This window comes from Pristiophorus japonicus, chromosome 3 (assembly GCF_044704955.1).
Source record: "Pristiophorus japonicus isolate sPriJap1 chromosome 3, sPriJap1.hap1, whole genome shotgun sequence".
Taxonomy (NCBI): domain Eukaryota; kingdom Metazoa; phylum Chordata; class Chondrichthyes; family Pristiophoridae; genus Pristiophorus; species Pristiophorus japonicus.
Genome location: NC_091979.1, coordinates 49,142,507 through 49,160,089, shown reverse-complemented (window position 1 = coordinate 49,160,089; position 17,583 = coordinate 49,142,507). Strand labels below are relative to the sequence as shown.

Below are 17,583 nucleotides of genomic sequence, written 5' to 3'. Positions count from 1 at the left end.
TGGCTTGTGCTTGAGGCAGTATTCCGGAGCCAATATCTCAACAATGAATGTATTTTATTTTTGTTTTACTGTTTTGTGCATCATTTCAGGGTCTTTTTGTTTACACCTCTACTTCCTTTCCCCAAGACCACACACACCTTTATCCATGTGTCTGCCAATTCCAGCTGATAACCATGACGAAATGTGTGAGAGGGTTATAGTGTGACGTAGCCACCAGGAACATTGAGAATTTGCCATCTGGTGAATCACTGGGCAAATTGGCATCTTACCATGGACTGATTATAAGTTTCCCTTTTACTTGTGCAGCCCCTACAATTTTATTCTTTCAAAGGTATCCTTCTTACAATTATTGATTTCTAACTCTGGCTTTAAGTTGAAGCTAGTGGCACATGTTCATCTAGTTACTTTACTTCCAGAAACCATTGACATACATATGGGTTGACTCCAGAATTTTTCCTTTTTTTTTAAGAACCAGCAACTAATAAAAATACTAATTAATGTTGGAACTGTTAGTATAAGTGCTTTTTACTTGGTATAATAATATGTTACATTGTTAAGCAGGTAGTTACGCCCAAATGTGTTGTGTTGTGCTCCCTTTGTACAGTAATTGAACATAAACATTCTTTTGCTGTTACAGCAGTAAATTAACACCACATTATCTGAGATAGACGAGCATCATTTATATTCTAAAGTATAAAGATAGTGGATTATAAAATCTGTCCCAAAGCCTTGAAAAAACATTTTAATTTTAAAAGTATTCTCATGTTATGCCATTCATTGTTGCAATTTTAGTGTAATATTGCAAAATATGTAAACCATGCATGTTAATTTGAAGAAATTCAAAGTTTTAAGTTGGATTGTATAATATAAATGATTTTATCTAGAGTCAGCCTGCAGAATTCAGTTTCTAATCCAAATTACAAGCACCAAATGGCAGAGGGGATTAATCTGTTGGGTCAAGAGGTTATCAAAAGTTTTAACAACCAACCTACTACAGGTTGAACCTCTCTTATCCGGCACCCTCGAGACCTGGCCTGTGCTGGATAAGGGATTTTGCCGGATGAGAGGAGGTTACGTTAAATTAGATGGTACACGTACTGAGTAAGGGGATATTGGGGCTGGGTGTGCGGCAGAGAAATCGTAGGGGGAGCGGGGGATGGGGGTGCAGTGGATCGCGGGGTCAAGCGAGTGATTGTGCGAGTCGGCAGCGAGGAGAGAAACATAGAAACATAGAAAATAGGTACAGGAGTAGGCCATTCGGCCCTTCTAGCCTGCACCGCCATTCAATGAGTTCATGGCTGAACATGCAACTTCAGTACCCCCTTCCTGCTTTCTCGCCATACCCCTTGATCCCCCGAGTAGTAAGGACTTAATTTAACTCCCTTTTGAATATATTTATTGAATTGGCCTCAACAACTTTCTGTGGTGGAGAATTCCACAGGTTCACCACTCTCTGGGTGAAGAAGTTTCTCCTCATCTCGGTCCTAAATGGCTTACCCCTTATCCTTAGACTGTGATCCCTGGTTCTGGACTTCCCCAACATTGGGAACATTCTTCCTGCATCGAACCTGTCGAAACCCGTCAGAATTTTAAACGTTTCTATGAGGTCCCCTCTCATTCTCCTGAACTCCAGTGAATACAAACCCAGTTGATCCAGTCTTTCTTTATAGGTCAGTCCCACCATCCCGGGAATCAGTCTGGTGAACCTTCGCTGCACTCCCTCAATAGCAAGAATGTCCTTCCTCAAGTTAGGAGACCAAAACTGTACGCAATACTCCAGGTCTGGCCTCACCAAGGCCCTGTACAACTGTAGCAACACCTTCCTGCCCCTGTACTCAAATCCCCTCGCTATGAAGGCCAACATGCCATTTGCTTTCTTAACCGCCTGCTGTACCTGCATGCCAACCTTCAATGACTGATGTACCATGACACCCAGGTCTCGTTGCACCTCCCCTTTTCCTAATCTGTCACCATTCAGATAATAGTCTGTCTCTCTGTTTTTACCACCAAAGTGGATAACCTCACATTTATCCACATTATATTCATCTGCCATGCATTTACCCACTCACCTAATCTCTCCAGTCACCCTGCAGTCCCATAGCATCCTCCTCGCAGCTCATACTGCCACCCAACTTAGTGTCATCCGCATATTTGGAGATACTACATTTAATCCCCTCGTCTAAATCATTAATGTACAGTGTAAACAGCTGGGGCCCCAGCACAGAACCTTGCGGTACCCCACTAGTCACTGCCTGCCATTCTGAAAAGTACCCATTTACTCCTACTCTTTGCTTCCTGTCTGACAACCAGTTCTCAATCCATGTCAGCACACTACCCCCAATCCCATGTGCTTTAACTTTACACATTAATCTCTTGTGTGGGACCTTGTCGAAAGCCTTCTGAAAGTCCAAATATACCACATCAACTGGTTCTCCCTTGTCCACTCTTCTGGAAACATCCTCAAAAAATTCCAGAAGATTTGTAAAGCATGATTTCCCTTTCACAAATCCATGCTGACTTGGACCTATCATGTCACCTCTTTCCAAATGCGCTGCTATGACATCCTTAATAATTGATTCCATCATTTTACCCAATACCGATGTCAGGCTGACCGGTCTATAATTCCCTGTTTTCTCTCTCCCTCCTTTTTTAAAAAGTGGGGTTACATTGGCTACCCTCCACTCGATAGGAACTGATCCAGAGTCAATGGAATGTTGGAAAATGACTGTCAATGCATCCGCTATTTCCAAGGCCACCTCCTTAAGTACTCTAAGATGCAGTCCATCAGGCCGTGGGAATTTATCGACCTTCAATCCCATCAATTTCCCCAACACAATTTCCCAACTAATAAGGATTTCCCTCAGTTCCTCTTCCTTACTAGACCCTCTGAACCCTTTTATATCCAGAAGGTTGTTTGTGTCCTCCTTTGTGAATACCGAACCAAAGTACTTGTTCAATTGGTCTGCCATTTCTTTGTTCCCCATTATGACTTCCCCTGATTCTGACTGCAGGGGACCTACGTTTGTCTTTACTAACCTTTTTCTCTTTACATACCAATAGAAACTTTTGCAATCCGTCTTAACCCTTTGTCCTCCTCTGCTGAATTTTAAATTTCTCCCAGTCCCCGGGTTTGCTGCTTTTTCTGGCCAATTTGTATGCCACTTCCTTGGCTTTAATACTATCCCTGATTTCCCTTGATAGCCACAGTTGAGCCACCTTCCCTTTTTTATTTTTATGCCAGACAGGAATGTACAATTGTTGTCGTTCATCCATGCGGTCTCTAAATGTCTGCCATTGCCCATCCACAGTCAACCCCTGAAGTATCATTTGCCAATCTATCCTAGCCAATTCACGCCTCATACCTTCAAAGTTACCCTTCTTTAAGTTCTGGACCACGGTCTCTGAATTAACTGTTTCATTCTCCATCCTAATGCAGAATTCCACCATATTCTTCAATTTGTTCATGTCGGAGCAGCCGGGAATGGTGCCGGACGAGGGGTGGTGCCGGATAAGGGAATCCCGGATAAGGGAGGTTCAACCTGTATAATAGTTACAGGTTGAGAAAGAACTCTCTACAATCCATTTGGCTAGAGTAAGAGCACTAGGCTCATCAAAAGCAGTTCTTTCATCTTGCCTTTAACATCATACAAAAACAAGGCAGTTGTGATGAACCTTTATAAAACACTGGTTTGGCCTCAACTGGAATATTGGGCCCAAGTTTCGGGCCGCGCCTAAAGCGGCGCAGCCCGGACCTGGACGTCCGTTTTTCGCGCCACAAAGTACGCCTAAAAAAAACTCACCTATTCTCCGGCTCCCTGCAGGCCCTCTGGAGCTGGGCACGACGCAGCACGAGCTGTGGGGGGGCGGAGCCAGGTCCCTGCGCTGAAAACAGTGCCGGGACCTCTGCACATATGCGCTACAGTGGCCACGCATGTGCAGTAGTTCCAGGCGCCAGAAACTGTGGGAGGGGCCCGAAGCACGCAGCCCCGAGCCCTGGCCGAATGGCCTCACTAGGGCTGCGTGGATAATGCTCACCTCCCAACAAGACAGGACCCGACCTGACCCCCGCTCCTCCCCCTCCCCCGGCCCCCGACCTCTGCAACTCTCTCCCACCCCGCAACCCCCCCTCCCCGGACCTCCGCGACTCACCCACCCCGACCTCCGCGACTCTCCCCACCCCCCCCCCCCCCCCGGACCTCCGCGACCCGACGCCACCTACCTGTAAATCCAGCCCGCAGTCTTGGGCCCGGCCGTTCAGCCTCCTTCCCTCCCTCCCTCTCCCATCCTCTCTCCTTCCCTCCCTCGCCCCTCCTCTCTCCTTCCCTCCCTCCTCACGCCTTCCCTCCCTCCCTCTCTCCTTCCCTCCCTCCCTCTCTCCTTCCCTCCCTCCCTCTCTCCTTCCCTCCCTCCCTCTCTCCTTCCTTCCCTCCCTCTCTCCTTCCCTCCCTCCCTCTCTCCTTCCTTCCCTCCCTCCGTCTCTCCTTCCTTCCCTCCCTCCTTCCCTCCCTCCCTCTCTCCTTCCCTCCCTCCCTCTCTCCTTCCCTCCCTCCCTCTCTCCTTCCCTCCCTCCCTCTCTCCTTCCCTCCCTCTCTCCTTCCCTCCCTCCCTCTCTCCTTCCCTCCCTCCCTCTCTCCTTCCCTCCCTCTCTCTCCTTCCCTCCCTCCCTCTCTCCTTCCCTCCCTCCCTCTCTCCTTCCCTCCCTCCCTCTCTTCTTCCCTCCCTCCTTCTCCTTCCCCTGCCTGCCTCCTCTCTCCTTCCCTCCTTCCTATCTCCTTCCCCCCCCTCCCTCCTCTCTTCTTCCCTCCCTCCCTCCTCTCTCCTTCCCTCCCTCCCTCTCTCCCCCCTCCCTCCCTCTCTTCCCCCTCTCCCCCCCCCTCGCCTCCTCCCCTACCCTCCTCCCCCTCCTCCCCCTCACCCCCTCTCTCCCCTCCCCCCTCCACCCCCTGGTCAGAAACACAGACACTGACAGACACACACACACACACACACACACACACACACACACACACTGGGGGGGCCGTCCCAGCACGCTGTTGGAGGACTCCCGGTGTTGCAATCGGCAAGTAGAAAATGTTTTGTTTTATTGATTTTTTTAAAAAATTTTAAATTATTTTTTATTAATTTTTTTTTGGATTGATTTACACAAGAACACAAGAATTAGGAACAGGAGCAGGCCATCTAGTCCCTCGAGCCTGCTCCGCCATTCAATAAGATCATGGCTGATCTGGCCGTGGACTCAGCTCCACTTACCCGCCCGCTCCCCATAACCGTTAATTCCCTTATTGGTTAAAAATCTATCTATCTGTGACTTGAATACATTCAATGAGCTAGCCTCAACTGCTTCCTTGGGCAGAGAATTCCACAGATGCACAACCCTCTGGGAGAAGAAATTCCTTCTCAACTCGGTTTTAAATTGGCTTCCCCCGTATTTTGAGGCTGTACCCCCTAGTTCTAGTCTCCCCGACCAGTGGAAACAACCTCTCCGCCTCTATCTTGTCTATCCCTTTCATTATTTTAAATGTTTCTATAAGATCACCCCTCATCCTTCTGAACTCCAACGAGTAAAGACCCAGTCTACTCAATCTATCATCATAAGGTAACCCCCTCATCTCCGGGATCAGCCTAGTGAATCGTCTCTGTACCCCCTCCAAAGCCAGTATATCCTTCCTTAAGTAAGGTGACCAAAACTGCACGCAGTACTCCAGGTGCGGCCTTACCAATACCCTATACAGTTGCAGCAGGACCTCCCTGCTTTTGTACTCCATCCCTCTCGCAATGAAGGCCAACATTCCATTCGCCTTCCTGATTACCTGCTGCACCTGCAAACTAACTTTTTGGGTTTCATGCACAAGGACCCACAGGTCCCTCTGCACCTCAGCATGTTGTAATTTCTCCCCATTCAAATAATATTCCCTTTTACTGTTTTTATTTCCCAAGGTGGATGACCTCACACTTTCCGACATTGTATTCCATCTGCCAAACCTTAGCCCATTCTCTTAACCTATCTAAATCTCTTTGCAGCCTCTCTGTGTCCTCTACACAATCCGCTTTCCCACTAATCTTTGTGTCATCTGCAAATTTTGTTACACTACACTCTGTCCCCTCTTCCAGGTCATCTATGTATATTGTAAACAGTTGTGGTCCCAGCACCGATCCCTGTGACACACCACTAACCACCGATTTCCAACCCGAAAAGGACCCATTTATCCCGACTCTCTGCTTTCTGTTCGCCAGCCAATTCTCTATTCATGCTAATACATTTGCTCTGACTCTGCATACCTCTATCTTCTGCAGTAACCTTTTGTGTGACACCTTATCGAATGCCTTTTGGAAATCTAAATACACCACATCCATCGGTACACCTCGATCCACCATGCTCGTTATATCCTCAAAGAATTCCAGTAAATTCGTTAAACATGATTTCCCCTTCATGAATCCATGCTGCGTCTGCTTGATTGCACTATTCCTATCTAGATGTCCCGCTATTTCTTCCTTAATAGTTTCAAGCATTTTCCCCACTGCAGTTGTTAAACTAATCGGCCTATAGTTACCTGCCTTTTGTCTGCCCCCTTTTTTAAACAGAGGCGTTACATTAGCTGCTTTCCAATCCGCTGGCACCTCCCCAGAGTCCAGAGAATTTTGGTAGATTTTAACGAATGCATCTGCTATAACTTCTGCCATCTCTTTTAATACCCTGGGATGCATTTCATCAGGACCAGGGGACTTGTCTACCTTGAGTCCCATTAGCCTGTCCAGCACTTACCCCCCTAGTGATAGTGATTGTCTCAAGGTCCTCCCTTCCCACATTCCTGTGACCAGCAATTTTTGGCATCGTTTTTGTGTCTTGCACTGTGAAAACCGAAGCAAAATAATTGTTTAAAGTCTCAGCCATTTCCATATTTCCCATTATTAAATCTCCCTTCTCATCTTCTAAGGGACCAACATTTACTTTAGTCACCCTTTTCTGTTTTATATATCTGTAAAAGCTTTTGCTATCTGTTTTTATGTTTTGCGCAAGTTTACCTTCGTAATCTATCTTTCCTTTCTTTATTGCTTTTTTAGTAATTCTTTGCTGTTGCTTAAAATTTTCCCAATCTTCTAGTTTCCCCACTAATCTTGGCCACCTTATACGCATTGGTCTTTGATTTGATACTCTCCTTTATTTCCTTGGTTATCCACGGCTGGTTATCCCTTCTCTTACCGCCCTTCTTTTTCACTGCAATATATTTTTGTTGCGCACTATGAAAGAGCTCCTTAAAAGTCCTCCACTGTTCCTCAATTGTGCCACCGTTTAGTCTGTGTTTCCAGTCTACTTTAGCCAACTCTGCCCTCATCCCACTGTAGTCCCCTTTGTTTAAGCATAGTACGCTCGTTTCTGACACAACTTCCTCACCCTCAATCTGTATTACAAATTCAACCATACTGTGATCACTCATTCCGAGAGGATCTTTTACTAGGAGATCGTTTATTTTTCCTGTCACATTACACAGGACCAGATCTAAGATAGCTTGCTCCCTTGTAGGTTCTGTAACATACTGTTCTAAGAAACAATCCCGTATGCATTCTATGAATTCCTCCTCCAGGCTACCCCGTGCGATTTGGTTGATTTATTAATGTATTTATCATTTATTATTGGTGATGGCTCTTTATTTGTAAAACCTGAAGTGTTTAATGTTTGTAAACTTCCCTTTAACCCCCCCCCCCCCACCCTCCCCATTTCCTACGCCTAATTTGTAACCTAAGCCTGATTTTCTAAAGTGTCGACAAGGTTTTTTCGAACGTACAAAAATCTTCACTTACTCCATTCTAAGTTAGTTTGGAGTAAGTTTTCACTGCCTAAACTTTGAAAACAGGCGTAAGTGGCTGGACACTCCCCCTTTTGGAAAAGAAAATTCTGTTCCAAAGTGAAACTGTTCTAACTGACTAGAACTGGAGCAAACTAAATGCCAAGAATTCAGGTTTCTAAGATACTCCATTCTAAACCAGTTGCTCCAAAAAAACAGGAGCAACTCAGGCCGAAACTTGGCCCCATAGTGTCCAATTTTGGGCACCACACTTTAGGAAGGGTGAAGACCTTAGAAAGGGTGCAGAAAAGATTTACAGGAATGAAGGACTTCAGTTACGTGGATAGACTGGAGAAGCTGCGGTTGTTCTCCTTAAAGCAGGGAAGGTTGAGAGGAGATTTGAAAGAGGTGTTCAAAATCATGAAGGTTCTAGACAGAGTAGATAGCAAGAAACTGTTCATATTGGCAGAAGGGTCGAGAACCAGAGGACACAGATTTAAGGTGATTGGCAGAAGAACCCAAGGCGACACGAGGAAGAACTTTTTTACACAGCGAGTAGATAGGATCTGGAATGCACTGCCTGAAAGGGTAGTTGAGGCAGATTCAATCATGGCTTTCAAAAGGGAATTAGAGAAGTACATGAAGGAAAAAAAATTGCAGGGCTACGGGGAAAGGGCGGGTGAGTGGAACTAGCTGAAGTGTGGCATGGGTTGAATGGGCTCCTTCTGTGCTGTGACCTTTCTATGATTCTAAACACTGAGGCAGGCTTGGCCCCAAAACGACCTCAAGGTCTGAAGTTGCTCCAAATAACATATGTGGCATGGTAGTTGTTAGCACTGTGTCCTGCCATCTGTGAGACCTAGATAGATTCCAAAACAGATTTTCTTTGGCTAGACAACCTCTACTTAAAATGAGCCTGAGCTGCCTTATCCCATTTCTAGTGGGCATGAGGTTGCAGCGCAAATAGTCCACAATTGGCATTGGAATTAGCCACAAAAATGACTTGTGTGGGAAATTGAAAAATTCACACAAGGGCATTGATTCTCATTATTGAGTAAGATTTCAGCTGTTTGGTATTAATAATCTGGGAGATTCTCGTACACTGTCTTCCTCCTCCACTTGTACACTTCAGATCTCCTGCTGCTTAGGTCCTTGGGGTTCCAATCATAGCCCATGAGCTGTTGTTGAATCTGGAATTTAGTGCTATTTATTTTTCTGTTGCTCTTCTGAGATGAGTCTCGGCCAGTGTTATTGTATAGCTGGCTTCTATTACAGGTAAATGTGTGGCTCATGATAATTGACCTGATTTTCCTCTGCCATAGAAAAGTGCTTGTCATGCACTTAGCAAAGCCCATGCTAGTACAGTTGAGATCAGCAACTCCACCATGTGTGTCGGACAAGGGTTCAGATCCACATCTGATTCACTTCAAATGCATTATGTTTGAGCATTTGTGATTGGTGCACAGTGAAGAATAAGTAACAACTTGTAGTTATAGTTTCAACATAGTAAACATCACCAAGTGCTAGAGAAGTGAAAATTGGTGCTGAACAGTGATGGCACAAAAGTTGCAGAAGGTGACAATAGGCGTAATCAGAGATGGTTTTGAGGAGGCATTTGAAGGAGGGAGGTGGCAAGTCAGAAGAGTTCAGGGAAAGCATATAAGAATGCACAGCCAGTAAACCATAAAATGTTTTATTTGTAAATAGAACTGTATTTCAGAGCTGGAGGACGTGCCACCGAAGGTAAAATGAAGGAAGGAGGGAATGCAAAGGAAACCAGGCAGAAGAACAGGGTCTTTTTAAAAAAAAAATGCATTCCTAGGATGTGAGCAACGCTGGCAAAACCAACATTTATTGCTCATCCCTAATTGCCCTTGAGAAGGTGGTGGTGAGCCGCCTTCTTGAACCACTGCAGTCCATGTGGTGAAGGTACTCCGACAGTGCTGTTCGGTCGGGAGTTCCAGGATTTTGACTCAATGATGACGAAGGAAGGGCAATATGTTTCCAAGTCAGGATGATGTGTGACTTGGAAGGAAACTTGCAAGTGATGGTGTTCCTATGCATCTGCTGCCCTTGTGGTAGAGGTCGCAGGATTGGGAGGTGCTGTCAAAAAAGCCTTGGCAAGTTGCTGCAGTGCATCTTGTAGATGGTGCACACTGTAGACATGGTGCAGCAGTGGTGGGTGGAGTGAATGTTTAAGGTGGTGGATCGGGTGCCAATCAAGTGGGCTGCTTTGTCTTGGATCATGTTGAGCTTCTTGAGTGTTGTTGGAGCTGCACTCATCCAGGCAAGTGGAAATATTCTATCACACTCCTGACTTGTGCCTTGTAGATGGTGGAAAGTTTTTGGCGAGTCAGCAAGTGAGTCACTTGCCACAGAATACCCAGCCTCTGATGTGCTCTTGTAGCCACAATATTTATGTGGCTGGTCCAATTAGGTTTCTGGTCAATAATAACCCCCAGGGTGTTTACGCTGTGGGATTCGATGATGGTAATATCAAGCGGAGGTGGTTAGACTTTTTCTTGTTAGAGATGGCCACTGCCTGGCACTTGTGTGGCGTGAATGTTACTTGCCACTTTACAGTCCAAGCCTGAATGTTGTCCCGGTTTTGCGGGCACGGACTGCTTCATTATCCAAGGAGTTGTGAATGGCACTGAACACTGCAATCATCAGCGAACATCCCCACTTCTGACCACCTAATGGAGGGAAAGTCATTGATGAAGCAGCTGAAGGTGGTTGGGACTAGGGCAATGCCCTGAGGAACTCCTGCAGCAATGACCTGGGGCTGAGTTGATTGGCCTCCAACAACCACAGCCATCTTTCCTTGTGCTATAGGTATAACTCTAGCCAGTGGAGAGTTTTCCCTCTGATTCCCATTGACTTCGATTTTACTAGAACATAAGAACATAAGCAAAAGAAGCAGGAGTAGGCCCTACGGCCCCTCGAGCCTGCGCCACCATTCAATGACATCATGGTTGATCTGATCTTGGCCTCAACACTTTCCCCATAACCCTTGACTCCCCTTTAGTTCAAGAATCTGTCTATCTCAGTCTTGAATATATTCAATGACTCAGCTTCCACAGCTCTCGGGTAGAGAAATCCAAAGATTCAAGACCCTCAGAGAAGAAATTCCTCCTCCCCTTTTTATCTTAAATGGGTGACCCCTTATTCCAATACTATGCCCCCTAGTTCTAGATTCCCCCACAAGGGGAAACATCCTCTCAGCATCTACCCTGCCAAGCTCCCTCAGAATCTTGTGATAAGATCACCTTTCATTCTTCCAAACTCCAATGAGCACAGTGCCAACCTTTCCTCATAAGACAACCCCTTCAACCTAGGAATCAACCTAGTGAACCTTCTTTGAACTGCCTCCAATGCAAGTATATTCCTCCTTTTTAATAAAACTATCTTGATGCCACAATCGATTAAATATAGCCTTGATGTCGAGGCAGTTACTCTCGCCTCACCCATCGAATTCAGCTCTTGTCCATGTTTGGACCAAGGCTGTAATGAGATCTGGAGCCAAATAGTTCTGGTGGAACCCAAACTGAGCATCGGTGAGCAGGTTCGTGATAAGTAAGTGCCGCTTGATAGCACTGTCAATGACCCCTTCCATCACTGCTGGTGATTGAGAGTAGACTAATGGGGTGGTAATTGGCTGAATTGGATTTATCCTGCTTTTTGTGGACAGGACATAGCTGATCAATTTTTCACTTTGTTGGGTAGATGCCAGTGTTGTAGCTGGACTGGAATAGCTTGGTTAAAGGCGCGGCTAGTTCTGGAGCACAAGTCTTCAGCACTACAGCCGAGATGTTGAGCACATAGCCTTTGCTGTATCCAGTGTGCTCAGTCATTTCTTCACGTGGAGTGAATCAAATTGGCTGAAGACTAGCTTCTGTGATGACCTCAAGAGGAGGTCAATATGGATCATTCACTCGGCTGAAGATGGTTGCAAACGCTTCAGCCTTGCCTTTTGCACTCACGTGGTGGGCTCCGCCATCATTGAGGTTAGGGATGTTCATGGAGCCTCCTCCTCCTGTTAGTTATTTAATTGTCCACCACCATTCACAACTGGATGTGACAGGACTACAGAGCTTTGATCTGATCCGTTGGTTGTGGGATCGCTTAGCTCTGTCTCAATCTGCTTCTGCTGTTTAGTATTCGTGTCGTGTAGCTTCACCAGGTTGATACCTCATTCTAGGTATGTCTGGTGCTGCTCTTGGCATGCTTATCTACACTCCACATTGGTCAGGCTTGATGGTAATGGTAAAGTGAGAAATATGCCGGGTCGTGAGGTTACAGATTGTGGTGGAATACAATTCTGGTGCTGATAGCCCACAGTGCCTCGTAGATGCCCAGTTTAGAGTTGCTAGATCTGTTCTGAATCTATCCAATTTAGCACGGTGGTAGTGCCACACAACATGATGGAGAGCGTCCACAGTATGTAGAAGGGACATTATCACAACAAGGATTGTGCAGTAGTCACTGCTACCAATATTGTCATGGACAGATGCATCTGTGACAGGTAGATTGGTGAAGACGAGGTCAAATAGATTGTTCCCTTGTGTTAATTCTCTCACCACCTGCTGCAGTCCCAGTCTGACAGCTATGTGCTTCAGAACTCTGTCAGCTTGGTTATTAGTGGTGCTACTAAGCCACTGCTTGGTACCCTCAGTACTTCTTCCAAATAGTGTTCAACATGGAGGAGTACTGGTCATCAGCTGAGGTGGGGTGGTCGGTGGTAATAAGCAGGAGGTTTCCTTGCCCATGTTTGACCTGATGCCATGAGACTTCATGAGATCTGTAGTCACAGTTGACTCCCAGGGCCACTCCCTCCCAACTGGATACCACTGTGCCACCACCTCTAGTGAGTCTGTCCTGCCAGTGGAACAGGATGTACCTGGAGGAGTTGGGGACGTTGGCTAAAAGGTATGATTCTGTGAGCATGACTATGTCAGGCTGTTGCTTGGGACAGCTCTCCCAATTTTGGCATAAGTGCCCAAATGTTAGTGAGGAGGACTGCAGGGTTGACTTGGCAGGGTGTGTCTTTGTCATGTCTGAATCCGGTGCCTAGGTCGATGGCGGGTGGTATTCTTTTTTCTTATTCTGAAGCGATTTGATGCAACTAAGTGGCTTGCTGGGCCATTTCAGAGGGCAGTTAAGAGTCAACCACATTGCTGTGGGTCTGGACTGAATTTTACTCCAGACTAGGTGACAAAGACACTGAAGAGGTGTACACTGCTATTCTTTGTGATCCTCTGCTTAATGTTGATGGCTGCATTCACATTTAAAAAAATCAGATCTGCTTTAAATGGTATCCCAATCAGAAAGGCTGATGTACCTTTGGTATTAAGATAATGCTCTTTAGTTATCCCAACGCACACGGATGGTGTCAGTAGATCTTAAGTTCAAAGACTCTGGTTCTATGGGCTAGCTATGGTTCACCTGCCTTTGTTGAGGTCTCAGTATCCATGTTATGTCAACTGAAGCTCCTGCTTAAAGGAATGATGCGACCTGTCGGCTTAGATTCCAAGAACCAGTAGAAAGCTTTTGGCTTGTTGCTCAAAATTCTCATACAAGTATATTCTTCTTGCAACGATCCAAGACTTGTATTGGTGTGCTGCCCACGCAAAGGAGTCTTTTGTTTTAACTGTGGTATCAAAATCTTTGACTTTCACAAGGCCAAAAGTGCTCTTTCAGAGCCAAAGATACTTCTCCACCTGTTCAAGCAACCTCAGGATAGGCAAGGGTAATGCCAGGAACATCATGATTTGGATTTCTGTGGGCAGTTGTCAGAGAAATTTATCCTTTTAACTTTTGAGCACTTTCCTCCATTCCATGGAAATTGTTTTTCTTGAGTCTGGGCATTCAAGTTAACTGTCGGTTGTGAAACTAATGTGGCAGCTCTTTTTGTGATTTCCGCCTCTCCATCAGACAGTTCCAATTGAACCTCCTAGCTCCGAGGGCTCAAGCACCCTCTCGGGTCTTAGAGTATTGTAATTGAGCAGGAATCATGGTTATCTTGACTCATTGATCCCAGAAGAAATGTGTGAGATGGTGGAGTGTTGACTGAAATTAAAATGTTAATTGAGTTCTGTTTTCTCGTTCGTCAGTAGTTTTGCTGAAAAATGTAGAATGATTGCCTGCTGCTGTGCTTTGTTTTTGCATGTGACAGTTCGAGTGGAGGCTAAACAAATTGGGAAGTAATGCCAGATTGCTTGCAGCTTCTGTATGGGATTCAATTCTTATGCATTGTCTGAGTGGGAGAAGGGTGTGTGCCTCATTTGATCCCCACAATACATAAGTAATGCATCTAATGTAATGTATTTGGAAGTGCACAACTTTCCAAGAATTGGTAATTAGGTGCACATTTGAGCAGTTTGTCTTTAGCTGACAATTCCAAGTCATCATAAAGTTCAATCTGTTGTTAGTTTCTCTTCTCTGACAATAAATCTTTGTTCTACGAAGGTGAACATAGCACTTAAAAACGATGTGTCACTACTTCTCGCCTCTTTTTTTCCCCCTCCCCGTTTGATAATGGACCAAACTCAATGTATAGAATAAGTCCCTTTCAGAGTGAGGAACTAGTTTTTTTGAATCCTTATGAATGCTGGAGATGTATATGAAGAATTGGGGGGGTCACGCTCGCTCGCTATGTCGCGAGAGATATTCTCTCAAATTATTCCACTGTATTAGTAAAACGTGGCCTATTGCTAAATCCATACTGACACATCCTCCTCAGCAGGTCTTCATGCTGCACGAATTAGATGTGTTGGGTGTCGAGCGTGCTTGTATTCTCAGATCGATCTCAATCCCCCTCATTTATGATTTGTGAAATATTTGTATCACTCGTTTTTTTTCATCCCATGTGCAGTACTTTGCATTAAATTTCACCTGTCAGTGCTCTGCACACTTACACATGTTCTCTAACTTATTTTATAGTATCCAAGCTACAGCCTCAGATTCAATTACCCCTATATTTGGCGTCATCTACACATTTGAGCAGTTTAGCTTCCAAATCCAAGTCATAAAGTAAATGATTAGGACATCATCAGCTCAGTATCCAATCTTATGATTATTCCTGCAAGAAAGGGATGACAAGGATGTATTTCAAATTGAAAGTTATTCACTTTGGCAGTTGTGTGACTCACTCTCATTATGGGCGTGACCATAGGAGAAGTGAAATAGTGGGATATATTTACTTTTTGAGATAAGCAATTATTTTGTAACCGATTTGCAGAGAGTGCAGCCGAATCTTTATCTGTTAATGCAACCAGACGCAACATTGGTTTGGGATCATCTGATTTGTAATTTAATACCCTCCTAAGAGTCCTGTACTCTCCAACACTTCATTGCAGAATTATACTTTCATTTAACTATGCTAGCTTGATCACACTACTCAATATGACAATTTGGTACCTACCCAAATGTCAGCATGAGTACCTGATCTGGTAACCAAGGTGAAAAGTGCCTCGCTCATCACAGTGGGCATCAAGTGAGCTGTGCAGATCAGCGGTATGTAACATTGGGTTGCATTTAATAAAGAGAGAAAGTTGAAATGAGAGAAAGATTAATGTTTGAATGATTTAAGGAAACATCTCAATTTGTACTAATCCAACGGAGACCAGTAGAGTGAGTTGGTGGTTATGTTCCTTGTCAATAGCTGGTAGAAGCCCCTTTAGAATGCTTTTCTGTTCAGTATTTGCAGATATGCCGTTTTGAAATTTTCCTTGCCAGACATGCCCTATGAATGTTAAATTGAAGAAACCTATCCAGTTTAAAGTTTAAATGATTAACTTGCAAATTAACATTCTACAAAGTTGCAACAGTATAGACAAGAACCGTTAAAATCAGTTTTATTACCAATTTGAAAAGTTTTTTTTGTTTGTGTATGTTTTTCACTTTATTGCCCACAAAAGTTGATGGGGTGGGGAGGAATCACAAGGGGGAAAAGAATTACCAGATAAAACCAGATACATTCCAAGAAAATTAGTAAATTCGCCCCAAAATTAGTAAACTTCATTTTTATTTTAACATTAATGAACATTAAGAAAGCGAGCATGGGCCTAACAAGACGAGTTATGCAATCAACAATTATTTACACTGTTCATAGACATAACTTTTATGACCTAATTGGCAGTTCCTAAAGTTATGGGCCAGATTTTGCAATGGTAATGACTACAAAACTGTCAGCGTTCACTGTTGCCAACACTACCCCTCTGAAATGGACCATAACTTCAGGATTAGCGGATGAGCAATCAGTCATTCCCTGCTCTGCCACAGGCAGATTGCCGGCTGTGGGAATTCCCACAGCCGGCAATCAGTAAAATCAGTTGAATTGACAAACTTAAGATTTTCCAATCTAATATCACTGTTAAACATCCCATAAAATGTTACACCTTGTTGGAACAGGTGTAACTGTGGTTTTAACGGCATATTGACGACTGAACAACTATTCTGACTCTGTAAAACTGTTTTTATATTTGTAAAATTTCAAATTTGATAAATTTCCATTATGATAAAAATTACTAGATGTTTTAAATAATAAATATATTTTAATTTTTAAATGGTTGATATTTCAGCTTCTACCTTTACCCCACGTGTATGCCCAATCTTTATTTTGCTCTGTAAAAAATTTTAAGAAGTGAAATGTTGATCAGTAATTTTTATTTCTGGTTTGCTGTCTGAGAATTCTTTAATGTGATTGGCTGCTTAGATAGCTTGATGACATCACTGCTGCTATATGCTAGGGATCCCTTTTGACTGCGCTGCAATCAAGCTAAGGTTGGGAAAGCTAATGTTTTTGCCAGAGATTACAAGATCTTTGTGGGCAGCTTTCTTCGACTTCAGCAGCGAACGCTATCGCTTCACCACTGACCGCCAATTCCGGGCCAATGTAAGTTTCCATTATCACAAAATACTGTCTAGCTATTTTAGCAGTAAAATACAGTTATTGTATTTATGAATGCACTATGCGCTGCTGAAGTGTTTGTTTAAAGTAACACATCACCACCATAGTATACTGACGCACAAATATATTTCAAGTTTGACAAAACTATAAAATGGTTGATGACATTTGTTTTGCAGTGTCTTCCAGAATGGTGTATTGTATACGGTGTTTCTATTCTGATAGCTTAGCTGTAGTCATTGTCAAGGCTCCTCCATGTGAATTCTGATATCACAGGTGCAATGTGAGTGCATTTTTGAATGTGATTTTTGGGAAGAAAACAATGTGAAGTTTCAGTGGGTGGCAAGAATAATCTGGGAATTTATCAGTGAAAACTGATTTTAAAGTTCCATAATTATTGCTGCAATGTAAGCAGGCCACACTTATGCATGCAAATCTTTTGCTTAAAATTTTCCTCAATCCCAACTTTATGGGGCCACAAAAATCGTTCTAGACGTTCTTATCTGATTCTGGCTGCTTATGTATTTATATTTTCCTCTTTGTTCAAATAAGGTATTTGGTTTGTAAAATATACATTAGCTTCTGTGTTTAGAAACACAAATATTTACCATAATATGTTTTATAATACTTAAATATACTTAACTAGAAATTAGCTATCACATGCCAATAATACCTCGGGATGAAGCGTTTGAATTTATGCAGCAAAAGCATTTATGTTTTGTACACTTGGGAATTCCAAACGTTAGGTCACCTAATTAATTGTTAGTTAACAATCATCCTTGTTTGCTGTGTGTGTTTTTAATTTTGTTAGTGCAGGCAAAGGAAGAGTTGGTGTTTGTTGACAAAAATTACAAAACCCATCTGGCAAAATACTGTTTTGATGAACACAGT

At 43.9% G+C, this 17,583-nt stretch overlaps 1 protein-coding gene across 6 annotated transcripts in view; it reads left to right on the top strand.

Moving 5' to 3' along the window:
- mbd5 (methyl-CpG binding domain protein 5) overlaps positions 1-17,583 on the top strand; it is a 294,362-nt gene that overhangs the window by 102,271 nt on the left and 174,508 nt on the right. Inside the window, exon 2 of one of the 6 annotated variants that reach the window (XM_070875345.1) lies at positions 16,501-16,680. The exons of the other annotated variants lie outside the window; for them this stretch is intronic. The gene's annotated coding sequence lies outside the window, so the exon portion shown is untranslated. The remainder of the gene's footprint in view (positions 1-16,500; positions 16,681-17,583) is intronic. 6 annotated transcript variants of the gene reach the window in all.